The sequence below is a fragment of the Petaurus breviceps genome, unplaced genomic scaffold (genome assembly GCF_028583685.1).
Source record: "Petaurus breviceps papuanus isolate PSGF00001 unplaced genomic scaffold, PetGlider_PUasm1.0 139, whole genome shotgun sequence".
NCBI lineage: Eukaryota > Metazoa > Chordata > Mammalia > Diprotodontia > Petauridae > Petaurus > Petaurus breviceps.
This window is the reverse complement of record NW_027185697.1, coordinates 5,319,991-5,333,783: the sequence shown is the minus strand read 5'-3', so window position 1 is coordinate 5,333,783 and position 13,793 is coordinate 5,319,991. Positions and strand designations below refer to the sequence as shown.

General features: G+C 35.4%; 1 long non-coding RNA gene across 1 annotated transcript in view; it reads left to right on the top strand.

Annotated features, from left to right (window-relative positions):
* Window positions 1–2,711: 2,711 nt before the first annotated feature.
* Window positions 2,712–13,793, top strand: part of LOC138145993 (uncharacterized) — an 85,690-nt gene continuing 74,608 nt past the window's right edge. The window contains exon 1 of the long non-coding RNA XR_011164357.1: window positions 2,712–2,962. This is a non-coding gene — a long non-coding RNA (uncharacterized lncRNA). The remainder of the gene's footprint in view (window positions 2,963–13,793) is intronic.

Here is a 13,793-nt window from a genome sequence, read left to right as displayed (position 1 = left end):
TAGTGTTTGTCTCTATTTACCTACTTTTAGCCTTTTCCACTTTGCTAGATCCCTCACTTAATTTATGATTTTCTGAAATGTGTCTCTATATCTCTCTACTATTTTTGAACATAGCCTTCTTCTTGATTGTAGTCAGTCATGTAGGTTTCTTTCACCTTTCCTTATGTATTTTTTTACTACCAATATTTTGTTCCTCTCTTCTTTTTCTACTCTCCCCCCTTCATCTCTAGTTCTATAGATGTAAAATTATGTATTTTATAATTTTATGTGTAGTACACTGAATTATAAACTATTTAAAATATATTATAAATTATATGCATATGTACACTGATAGAGACAATATTGATTATTATACTAAATATATTTTAATTCATCTATTTGATTCCATAGAATTAAGAGGAAAAGAGAATAAAAACAAATACATATATATTCATACATACATATGAGATTTTCAAGTGGGCTAGCACATCTGCTAGGCTTTATGAACACTTTTTAAGGTTGCTTATCCAGCTTTGGTGTCTGTTGGTCACCTAATTATCACCTGTGGCTCCAAGAATCTATAGCATATGCATTGGTTACACCTTGGTAAATCATTTTGTCATACAGGCTAAACCAGATTGATGGTAATTTAAAAGTCTCAAGCCTGGCAGTGTGTTAGGGGAGGGGTGTCTTCCCCAGGCTTGTGACCACTTTCCCTGTGGAATGGGTGGATGAAAACCATTTGTTTCAACAGTGATAAAGAAGGCTAAAGCAGGCATTGCAGAGGACTTAGAGCATGAAAAGACATTGCAGATGTCAAGATCTCTGCGGCATCTTGGGTCATCACTAGTCATCCTGACTTTTGTCTTGCCAATGGACTTCAATAACTCATGAAAAGAGAGTAAGGTATTTGTGCAACTCTGGCTAACTTGAATAAAAATTCACATCCAGGTCATAACATTCAATGTCACTGGTCCCCTTTGAAAATGAAGCACAAACATCATGTAATGTGTGTATGTGCTATTTTCCCCTTAGCCCATATATGATTATAGATATCCATGTGTACAAATAATCTATATCTAATGTATATTTATTTTAATAATCAACATATTTATGTATAAAAGAAACAAATGCTACTTCATATTTTAATGCAAATAGTAGTGTGACTCTAGAAATGATATTTTTTTTACTTTATTCAACTGTTTAATCATTAATTTACCTTTCTACTTCCATGCATCATGTTGGCATAGGTTGACTAAGTGTGTCTAAGTTACTTTGTATTAATTAATATCTTCTATTTCGTATCTTTAATTCAAATGATTTTTTTATCTGTCTAAGATCCTGAATATTTTCAAATGTTCAGACTTGCTTATTGAGGTCTCTAATGTATTTATTCCCAATAATGATTATGATTATAAAACAACTAGGTGTGGCATCCTGTGTCCCTATTGTCCTTGACTCATTGTTAGCTTGCCCCTAGGGCTTACAAAATATCCTAATTATCTAACACATCAGTTTATAGACACAATGATCATTCCCTGTGATTACCAGTCTGTTATCTTTTTTTTTCCTTATAGATATTTTTCATTCACACCCTTTGCTCTCTCCTTTTTTGTTATCTTCAATTCCTTGTTGGTGGTGGTGGTGGTTTGGGGGCTTATTGTTTTGTAAGTTGTAACATCTTGTTGCCTACTTGTATATGCCATGTTGCCCTTTGAGTGTTTTTTTTCTATCTTGATATTTTGGCAATTGTAGTGGCTTTTGTTAGAGTAAATGCATAAATACATAAAGGGAATTTTTTTTTATTTTTCTTAACTATAGAGCATCACAATTCTTTTGGCAATCAAGCGCTAGATGAAATAGCTATATCATAGCATAGGCTAGAGATCAGGGAACAATGGCTGAGAGAAGGGCAAAGGGACATCTAAGGAAGTAGAAGGAATTGCTAGAGTTTCTTGCTATTCTATTCTGAGTTGAAAACAGAAGGAATGCAAAGAACGAAGTCTATTTGATTAGAACTACAAGCCTTGCTTTTTTCTTTCCAAAACTTTTATAGCTACATTCATCCTTTTTCTTTCTGCTTTTGTTTTCAGACCTATACAAGAAATAATACATTTTAGGATAGTAGGGAGCAGAAGCAAATATAAAAAGGAAGCAGAAAGCCTAAATATGAGGTTGGAAAAGATGCTGATTGGACAAGTTAAAATAAGACAATATAAATAAATGGGGGCATTTTACAGTAAAGACACTTGGTTTCAATTTATGTAGTTCTTTGCATTTCTTCCCTTTTATCCCACAGGGTAATAACACAAGACATAAACTGGAAAAGGAACACCACCACAAGTAACTACCCCCCAAAAGAAAGTGTGGGGAATAGATCTTGGTTTCATTTGTGTCAAAACAGCAATAAAATGGGAAATACATTCCGCCAAGATGCAGTTTGGGCTTTATTTATAAAGGATACAGTCTCCAACCTAATGTTCATTAGCTTTGTCCTGGTTGCTAAGTTACAGATATATAACTTTCATCTGCCTCATTATTGATGGCCCTTCTGGAGACAGCAGAAAGTGAGGGTATGATGAAACCGCTTTAAATCTTGGTTCAAAAGACCTTGTTAAGTTTCCTGTTTAAAACCATCCTGGGGGAAGGGACAGAGAGTCTTTTTGAAAACAGAATGTGAGGGGGGAGTGATGGGTTAGAGGCCATCTGTATCTGATACTGGGCGTACTGTTAAGGGAAAGGCTTAATGAGTGAATGAGAATAGTTTGCAAATAGGGTTATTGAGGGAGAGGGCTTGAAGGACTTTGGGGAGAGAAAAAAAAAAGGAAAAAAAACACAGGAAAAAAACTGGAAGAGAAATGTTATGTAATGAGAGGACATGCCATATCCCCATTGGAATCATTCTGCTGTATCACAGAGGTTGTTTTTTTTTTCCTTTTTAACTATGTGGGAGTGAGGATGGAATGGTATCAGAGGGAATTTGGTAAGTTTCTCTTGCTAAGCTACAAGCTGAAATGACAAATCAAGTGCACATTTTTGTGCCCTTCCCACGATTATCTATATTGTTTCAGTATTTGATAGAAAAGTGAAATACTCTGAATTCTGCATAACTACTTGAACTAACACCCACACTTTATATGAGATGAGACATGTATGTAGTTTGTAGGGTGATGTATAAGTGGAAATTCTAATAAAGTGTGAGGATTGAAACAGAGAAACATTAAATAGTGATCAGGAATCATTAATTATTAGTGAACATGAACCAGGAACAGAATTATACTTTGAAATTTGTTTTCTTAAAGAAAACTTGCTCTGTGGCAGTTAAAATATTCTGCTCATCTTCATTTTATTTTTGTTTCATTTTTTCTTTTTGCCAAAAGATTTCAAGAGATTTCTTTTTTTGGTGAATGTGCATCTTTTTGTTTCATTAATAGTTATGTTCAGGTGCATGTGATATATCCTTGTATTTGAAACTTTAATTCCTTTTATTTTTTAGAATTTATTAGTCCACTCTCTCTGGAGTATTTTTTTTTAAACTAGAATATCTTAGTTTGACCACTTTACTATCCCTTCTGATTTGAAAGTTTTATCTTTGCCCTATGCAACATTTTAATTGTTTTTAATATTATTAAATGTAACCTATTGAAAAGGGAACATTTTATTTTTAATCCCTATTGCATATCTGAAGATTTTCTTAAGGATTTATCACCTTATTAAAAAGTCCCAGGCATTTTTTTTGTTGGCATTATTATCAAGTTGTTGCATTAAGATTTGTTCTGTTCTTCTAAAAGCACTATAATAACTTTTCATCTTGTCTTCAGGGTCATATGTTTTGACTTTTGCTATTAATTTCTGTTCTGACATATTTTCCTTTACTTAACTATCTTTGTGTTCATATGTATTGATCTCTTGCAGATTCTTCTAGCGAGAGATTCTTCTTCATGTATTCAACTGTTTTTTTTTTCTCTTTCATGCTATGCATAGAAATCTAATTTCCAAATTAACTAATTTTTAAACTGAATCACTGTATTTTTTTTTTCTGAACCCTCCCTGATGTTATGGTCCTCTTTGAGAACAAAGGACAAAGAAAAACAATAAACTTACAGAATTGAATAGTGGTTGATATTAATATTCTATTATGGTTTTCATTTCTATTATCTTTAATAATCCTTTCAGTTTTAGCATTTTTCTCTCTTGTTAGATCCATTGTTTTGTAACCTCTACAGTCAGACCATTTTTAGCCTCAAACTCTTGGTGTTGGAAAATATGAGAGTTATTTATCCTAGGTCCCTTCTCTGAGTAACCTTCAGGAGAATAGAATTGGACCGACATTTTTTAGCCATTTTTCTATCAAGACCAATAATCTGCTCGGCATTAATTAGCCTGTAGTTCTGCATACATCATTCATAGTAGACTGATCTGATTCCTCTATCTTGTCCCTTCTCCTCCTCTCTTTTAATTTAGCAAACTCAACACATTTTGGTTTTTGGACTCTTCAGGCATATAATAATAATAAGTAGCATTTATGTAGTGCTTACTATGTGTCGGGCACTATGCTAAATACTTTGTAAAAAAATGTCAGTTGATCCTTCCAATAACACTATGAGGCAGGTGCTATTATCTCCATTTTTACAGTTGAGGAAACTGAGGCAAATAAAGTTTGATTTGCATAGGGTCACAGAGCTAGTAAATGCCTTAGTTAAAATTTGAAATCCAGTCTTCCTGAGCCCAGCTCTGCTTTTCTATATACTCTTCCACCTAACTACCTTATTGCAAGCATAAGGGAATAGATTCCTATGACTGTGAGTCCACCAAAAATTCTGCAAGTATACTAGTCCCCTTGTAAAGGGCTTGTATCTACTGTCTTGTGATATCATTTTTTGGGGGCAGGGCAATTGGGGTTAAGTGACTTGCCCAAGATCACACGGCTAGCAAGTGTTAAGTGTCTGAGGCCAGATTTGAACTCAGGTACTCCTTACTCCAGGGCCAATGTTCTATTCACTGTGGTCCCTTGTTACCCCTATTTTATTATGTGATTTATAATTTTCCCATATCTGGGAAATTCCACTTCTTTGGGGATTTTCATGTTGAGGTTTGCAGAAATTGAGTACTCTACCATCTGGCCAATCTTATCACTTCTAGGTCCAGAGACATTCAGTTTATTTCTGTTTAACAAATATTTGGTAATGGCCTTCCATGTTTCAAGTACTGTGCCCAAAACCATAAATACAAAAATTAAACAGCTTCTGTCTTTAAGGAGCTGAAATGATATGGCAAGGCGAGGAAAGCAAGGAGTAAATAGGGAATTTGTTTTGCGAGGAAGTTGCTCTTGGTGTAAAGAAAATAACCTTCTTGTCATAGATGGAAATGGGCAAAACTTCAAAAGAAAGTAGATATTCTCTAAGGCAGTGGTTGAGAGAGAGTACATCAACAAGAAGGAGAGAGGAAGGGAAGGAGGAGTTGGCATTTAACAACATTGTGAAAGCTCAGTTGTATTAATAAAGAATTCCATTATTGTTTAAAACTGAAAGAAAAAATTATCTTCATGTTAGTGAAGCAATACCTTTATAACACTCCACATTCAGAGCACTTGACTGTGACCAAGGCACCAGCAAAATATGACTGCAATGTGTACTAATCAAAGGGAAAGTGTAGAATACCTCAGGACATAAAAGTGGAAGATTTTGTAAAAGTCATTTAATTCAATCCCTCACTTTTTTTGAGTTATGGAAGCTTAAGGGTCTCATTTTTATAGTTGCAGTAAGTAACAGAGGTATGAATTTTGAGTGGAAAAAAGAACATTGGTGAGTTATAACAATAGGCAAATAATGAAGAATTAATTGCCCTGAATGTAAGTCATTGATCAGAGGCTGATAAGTAAGCAGAGGATACTCTTTTGCAGCCTTCTTGTTTCTCTAGGTCATTGTCACAACCACAATCTTAGGGATCTTCCTGTATGACATCACCTCATGTGTTGGCACCATTTTCCCTTTGAGCATACTGCTCAGAAAACTAATAGAATAAACAAATTTAGAGAGGTGGAAGAAAAACAATGGTGCTCATAGAAATAACAAGTAATAAACAAATTCCTCTTCAAAGGCAGGTGACATTTCAGCCGCCAAGTGCGTGAATTTCCCAAATAGCTTCTTGCACACCATCTGGCAATCATGATAATGATGATGATGTTGACAATAGGAACCAACACTGAAAAGGCTCGTTAAGGTTTGCAAAGCACTTTAAGTATATGGTTTCATTTTATCCTCATCAAAATGTGCATTTATTTCCATTTTGCCGATGACGAAACTGAAGCTAAGAGATTTATATAGTGTCAAACAACTAGTGCTTTGAGGAAGGATTTGAACCTGGGTCTATTTTGACTTTTAATCTAGTACTTTTGCTTCTTCTTGATGTTCATCTTTTGTTTTGAAGAGGATCAATTACATCCTGAGGGTGATGTCTTGACTTGCCCATAAAATAAATTTATTGAGGGCAAAGTTGTCGGTCTCCCTCTTTCCTCCAGTCATTGAAGTCCAGTGGCAAGACAAAAGTCAAGATGGCTAGCAGTGACTGAGGGTGCAGTAGATGACCTTGAATTTTCAAAATTAAAATCTTTTCCAGGCTCAGTTTATCTGTGGCAACAACCATTCAATGGCTAAGCAATAGTAGAAATTGAGAAAAAAGATCGCCTAACTTACCAATTGCACCATCTGAGGCTTTTCTATACTATTTGTAAGTATAGTATGTTACTATGTCACTCATCCTTTAGGAAAAAGCTCCCAGAAAATAAGAACCAATGAATTCATTCACTGAAATTTATTCCAGCTTCTTCTTCTTTCTCCTTCTCAGTGTCACAGATTATATTCTGCTGCTACTTTCAGGTGCCTGTATCCTAATCCAGAATCTTTGTAAATTATGCGTTCCCTCAGCAGGGTGTGTGTGTGTATGTATCTATGTATGTATGTATGTATGTGATTTATGCATAAATATTAATTCACAATACGCATATATATGCACGTAGGCATACATATCTGTATATAGTACACACATATTTATTCACATGCATGTAGGTATCCACACATATATGTTTATTCTTTGTATTCCCAGTACTTAGAGGAGTAGCTGGTACTGGAAAGCATTTAATAAATGCTTTTTAGGTGACTAGATGCCACCATAATTGGACACTTAAATTTGGCCATGACTTCTCTAGATGATTGCCTATTTCCTGTATAGAGGCCTTGAGGGAAGGCATTAGATTTTATTCATTCCCATAAACCTACCACTATACTTTGCACATCAATTGGGAATGTATTCAATTATTCTGATATTTGAACTACCAAACATTCTGCCATGTTCTCACTTGTTTTTAATGTCTTGATAGGTTATTATTTAGCTAAAGCAAAGAAATATCTTCAAGATCATAGAATGTAAGCCAGCACAATATTGTTTTCTGTTTACTTTCATCTCCATATTACTTTCTCCTTCTGTTTATCATATCTGCAGTTCTAACCTATATTTGACTCCAATCGTATTAAGAATCCAGTATGTACTAGGGAAATTTTGAGGACTGAGGAGATAGAGACAAATGGAAATTCATTCTCTGTCCTCGAGGAGCTTATAGTCTTTCCAGGGAGATTATATAGAAAAGTTTGTGAAAAGTATAGACAGAGATATCTCTGAAGTGATGGGGTCAGGGTAAGGAATTGGGGAGGATTTCCAGCTGGGGATACTTCTCATACATAAGGTGACTCTTGAGCTAAGCCTTGAAGAAGAGAAGGAATTCTGAGACATGAAGGTGAAGAGGCAAGGATTTCTAGGAAAGGTAGTAAAGGATTGCAGGTGGGAGATCAGAGGTAGGTAGAATTAAATTTGGAAGGTAATGAAAATTGTGATTCTAATGATCTCTCTTTGTAGATCAAAATCTGAACCCCAGTAAGTTTATGTGATTTGTCCAATGTAACACAAAAAGGTGGTTTTTGAGCTCAAGTCCAGGGCATGTTTCTTATGTTTGCTTGTTTTATTTTGTTTGTTTCTTTTAAGAAGGAAAGTTTTGTTTCAGCATCTTTTGTATAGGGGGAAATGATGCGTATTCTGTTTGAAAAGGTTGATTGGGACTTGTCCATGGAGGACTTTGTGGTAATAGAAAACTACTGAGAGTTTCTGAGTATGGGAGAAACTCTTCACAAAGGAAACTTAAGAACCAGTGCTCCCTTTTACATAATTTCCAGTGGAGCTTTCTGAGAAGAACAAACCTTTGACATCTGCTTTCTTTTAATATTTTTTTTCATTTTATGAAAGAAGAAAAAAAAATCTCCTGAACAGATTCAGTGAGACAGACCACCAACTATGTCCAAAAAGACTAAGATATTTTGAGTAAAAAATAAGATGACATAAAATGTTGTGAGAGGATATGGCGGTGTCTCAAATGTCAAATCAGTGTCATTATTGTGTTTCCTAGCAAAGAGTTTTTGAGTGAGAAATCTAGATTTCAGTGAGTTACATCCCCATTGTGACCTGTAGTATTGGAAAGGATACTATTTAGTGACAGGATATTGGCTCGGAGAATCACAAAAACACAGAAAAGAAAAATGAGAATGTTCATTAATAATCTCTACTGCCCAGTTCAAACCCTTTATTTTACAGACATAAAGATGAAGGATAGGTGCCTTGATCGAGGCTCCATACCTGCTTAGTATTGGACACAGGATTAAAAACCAGATTTCCTTACCCTAACATATTGTTCTTTATTTTACAAAAGTTATGTACAACCTCTTAAAGTGTGAAGACCTCCTTAATATCACACAATTTCAAAGACATTACTGAAGTTGTTTGATAGAATGTGATAATCAAAAAATGCATTACTGGATAGCAAGTCTACTAACACTAGAAATACATCCCATAGACCTGGTACATCAGCAGATCCATCCATACACAAAGAGACCCATATATGTGTATATTTATATATGTGCATACACACATGTATCTACACATTGATAGATATATAGATATGTATGTATTGTTATATATTTGTGCATACATATACATACATGTGTATACATGTAGCAGCAACCACACTGGCATACCCAGGATGGCTGCTAGCATGGGTTCTTGGATCTCCTTTACTAGGAAAGATAGCTCTTCAAGGGGTCAACAATCATTTTAAACTGCATTCACTAGGTCAGGGGAAAAGTCAGCACCCTGAACTTCAGAGAAAATACAGAGAAAACATGAGAAGAGAAATAAAAAGCAACAGACAGGGCTCTGATTGCCTGAATGAATCAAGAATGCTCTACATATACATACAGTCCTGAATGGAGAGAACATTTACATCTGAGCAGTTGAAGAACCCTAAACATGTTACCACTCAAAAATCTTTCCTGGGAATCACAAGATCCCTCTCATATGCAAGACACTAACTCAGAGCATATATACACTTAGCAGAATCATAAGGAATTATAACCCTGTGACTCAGTGCCTAATTAGAAATTAGCAAAAGTATGAAAGTCTTCCTACAAGCAAGCCTCCCCTAATCAAGCTTCCTGTAATGGGCTCCACGTGAGGCCTTTAAATGGTTGGGGAAGATCTTATATCCCATTAACTTTACATTATGCATGCATACATTCATATAGATACACACACAATGTAAGCCCTATAGGTGGGCAATAAATTGGGTCTGCTATTGAAAAGGAGAGTGAAAGGGAATTGAATTAAATTAGGGAAACCATGTAATGTTTTTATAAACCCCAAGCAGCTCCCTGAAACAAAGACTCATAGTTTTAACCTTAATATTTTCCCATTGATATAGAATAGCTGTAATTCATTGAAATGCACATTCTCCAGAGAATTAAGGATGTGGGTCACCCAAAGGGCAAGAGAGAGGTGCATCGTGGCTATGAGGAGAGTGTGACATATTCCCAATGAAGAAAATGATTCTATTATGAATTGATAGAGGAAATAATAAATGACAAAAAGTTGCTATGATATAAGTAGTTTTTAAATCAATTTCAGCACCCTGTTGAAATGCTTTCTATTGCATGAGACCTTTCCTCACCTTCTCCAATTTGCTAGTCATTTCTCTCTAAACTAAACTTATCTTTGCTTGATATGTGTTTTATGCACTCATATATGTGTTGCACATGCCTAAAAAGGGTAAATTGTCTCTGCTGTTAGACTGTAATGTCTCTGAGCACAAGGGCTTTTCACTTTTCTATTTGTATCTCCAATGTCTATAACAAAGACAGTCACACAGTAGATAATACATAATGTTTGTTTGTTTAAATTTTAGTTATTGCAACAGAATTGGCATACTTCAGTGGGTTTAGGATAACTTTGATCTTTATGGGTACTTCCTTTAGTGGGAGAAATCACAATGCTTCCCTATCTTCAAATCCCATTCAACTCACGTCCATGTCCATGAGTTCAATCACTTTTCTGAATTCTTAATATTACTTGGCTATCACTAGAATATATGAACTGTCCATTTGTTACTTCAGTCTCTGGTAACATGATCGTCTCATGTCCTTTTCCAGTCATATATCTCTTTTGTGAAATCCATTACTCTATATCTTCCACTGCAGTTATTATTGGTAATAGACTGAAATCTATTTGTTCCCATCATGCTTCTATCCATTGCTCTTCAGATGAACCACAATTATGAATCATCAGAAATAGTGATATTTCTCAATTCACGTGTAGCATCACCCAAAGAATACTGATGTTAACAAGATGAGCTTTAGTAAGAAGCATAGACATCATTGGAACCATTGAACCGTTTTTCAAAGATGACCCCTGGCTTGTTCACTATTTAATTCTGTGCTTACGTCAGAATTCATCTGTTGTGACTATTCATGAAATATGTACTAATGATTTAGTCCCATGGTTTATCCTCCTACTTGCCTACCACATTCTGAAGAGAAAACATTCTTCTCACAATTGCTTTTTATTCTGTATCACCTGTTACATGAACTCTGGTAAGTGTTTTGGAATCTTATTTAAGAAGCTGCTTTGTGAAGGACTTTGATATAAAGAGGAGATGCCAGATGTTGACACACATGTACATGTCAACAATAAATAATCAAAGTGGGATATTATATTCTTTGTCCTTTTCTGTGAACTATGTGATCATATAGTCGTGGTCTTCTGGGAAATACTGTTTACAAAAGCCTGGCTATTCCTTTCTCTTATTTTCATCAAGGGATGTTGTCCATAAATGTAATGACCATTCTCATAAACGATGGAATGGTCTCATCACCTCTCACTCCCAGATTTTTTGGCTTACTGCAAGACTTAACTTGAATGCCACTTTTTTTTTTCCAGATGTCTTTTCAGGTATTTATGTGAATTTATTTATATGCATATATATATGTGGATATACATATATGTGCATATACATGGGTATGTGTATATGTGCATATACATATATACATATGTATGTGTATGTGCATAAACACAAACATACACATAAACCTATACACAATATTTTTCCTTCCTTCTGAGATTATATTCCATCTCCTATTTATTCTGCATGTATCTTATGTTTACATAGTTGTTAGAAGCTTATCTCCTCCATTTGAATATTAGCTCCCAGAGAACAGTTTCTTTATCTGTCTTCATTATCCCTAGGCCTTAGCATACCGTTTAGCACATGTTAAGCACTTGGTAAATGTTTTTTGATAATGGCTTATTTATGGACCTACATATATTTTAAAAAACATGATACATATATACCAATACTCAGTGTCCATATGGAGCCCATATGGCACCTTTTTAGTTGCTCTGCATCCTCCCCCTCAGGGGAATATGGCTCACAACAAGTTAACTAAGAGATATATGCCAAAGGAAAATACTTATGGGGAGAAATAAATTTTATTCATCTCAGGAATCATATATGAAATAGCTTTTGTGTATTTGGTTTTGAAGTTGGGAAAAAATAAAAACAAAAACAAGTCTATCTCCTTCCTTCAAAAATCTTTATGATTTGTACTGTAAGTAATGGGAACATGAAACATGTTCACAATAACTATAATTCAAGTTATAACATCATTAGGGACATACAGAGTTGGCTGGGAGATTCAAGGAGGGAAGAGCCATTTCTTCCTAGATTATTTTTGAGAAAGTTTCATGGGGGAAGGGGCATCAGAAGCTACCAAAGGCCAACAACAGTAAGATGTAAGATCTTTAAAGTAGGGATTCTATTCTTATTTCCATTTATATCCCCAGCATCCATAACAATGCCAGGTATACAGTATATATCTTAAAAGACATGTCTTTCTTTGAAATAAAATGCAGGGCCTCCCCAGTAGAGTTATCCTCAAAACTTACTCTCTAAAGATAAGGAAGATTGAGATGGAATGTTGATTGAATAGTGGTATTTTTGATGGACTAATTAGTTGAATAAATGAGTAGTAATAGAGAGAGAATACATTCTAAACACAGAATATCCTAGACATCCAGGAAAGTGGCATTGGAAAAGGGAAGGATGAAATTAGTAAGCAATCTTATCATATGCCTTACCTATTGAGAGGGGTATGGAGAGCTTATTATCAGTGAGAGCTGGCAATTATTTTGCTGACAGTTTTGCGAGTGTGCTACAGGCCTTCTCCCATGAGCACATTGGAGCATTGGGGGAGCCTGTGGTTACCAGCTGCACAGGACCTCTGCCACAACTCATCAAGGCACAGCATGATAGCTCTGGAAGAGCTATGAGCCTAGAGATACAATGGAAAACCTGGATTCTAAAGCTCAGCTTTACCAAATATCTTGTCAAGAGCTAGCTGCGGGTTCTCTATTCAAATTAGCGTGCGTTCATTCATTCTGGATTGATACGAATCTGTCTCCGTCATTTAGATGTGGTCTCCCTCTTTAGAATATAATCTCCTTGAGGGCAGGGTCTATATTTTGCTTCTCTTCCAACCCTTAGCACTTATGCCAGTTCCTGAGACATAATAAGCATTCGATAAATGTTTCTTGACTGACTTAATGACTTCATGATTTGCGTGAGTCACCCCATATCTCTGAGTATCATTTTCATTTGCTGTTAAAAGAAAGAAATGACCGAAGCTCGCTCATGAACTAGTGGATAAAGTTCTAAATGCAGAGTCAGGAAGAAATGAGTGAAAATCCTTTCGAGTTATATGATTTTGAGGGAGTCACAGCTTCTCCAAACTTCATTTTCTTTATCCCTAAAATAAGGAAGAAACTGAGGGGAATGAGCTTTTATTAGACACTTACTGTGTGCAAAGTGCTGACAACACTAATACAAACAAGGCAAAAGACAATCCTTACCCTCAAAAACTTTACATTCTATTGCTGTATCAGTTTCATTATTTTCTTGTAGTTTTATCACAATAGACCTGCAATTCAGGGAGAACAATTTATTCTATCTCCATTATGCAGATGGAGAAACTGAGAATTGAGGAGTTGATATGGCCTAGTCAAGTGGTATCCTTAGGACTTAAACCAGACCTTCTGTCTCTATGTCTAGTGGTCTACTGTGTCATGCTGTTATTCTAACTTGATCCCTAATAATCATAAACATAGTTATGTAGCTTCAAATATGGAAGGGACATTAGTTGTCATCATATTGAAATAAGGCCATCAAAATAGTATTTAAAATAATTTCATAGAACCCAAAACTCGATTAGATAGTCTCTGATGTCCTATATGACTCTAACCACATGAACCAGGCTTAAATTGATTTGCCCCCCCCCCCCCGATGTAGCCAGACTGTGTCAAAGTGGCACTTCAAGACAGGGTTGTTTGGTTCTAAGTTCTCTTACCATTATTTACCATAGCGCTCTCTCTCTCTCTCTCTCTCT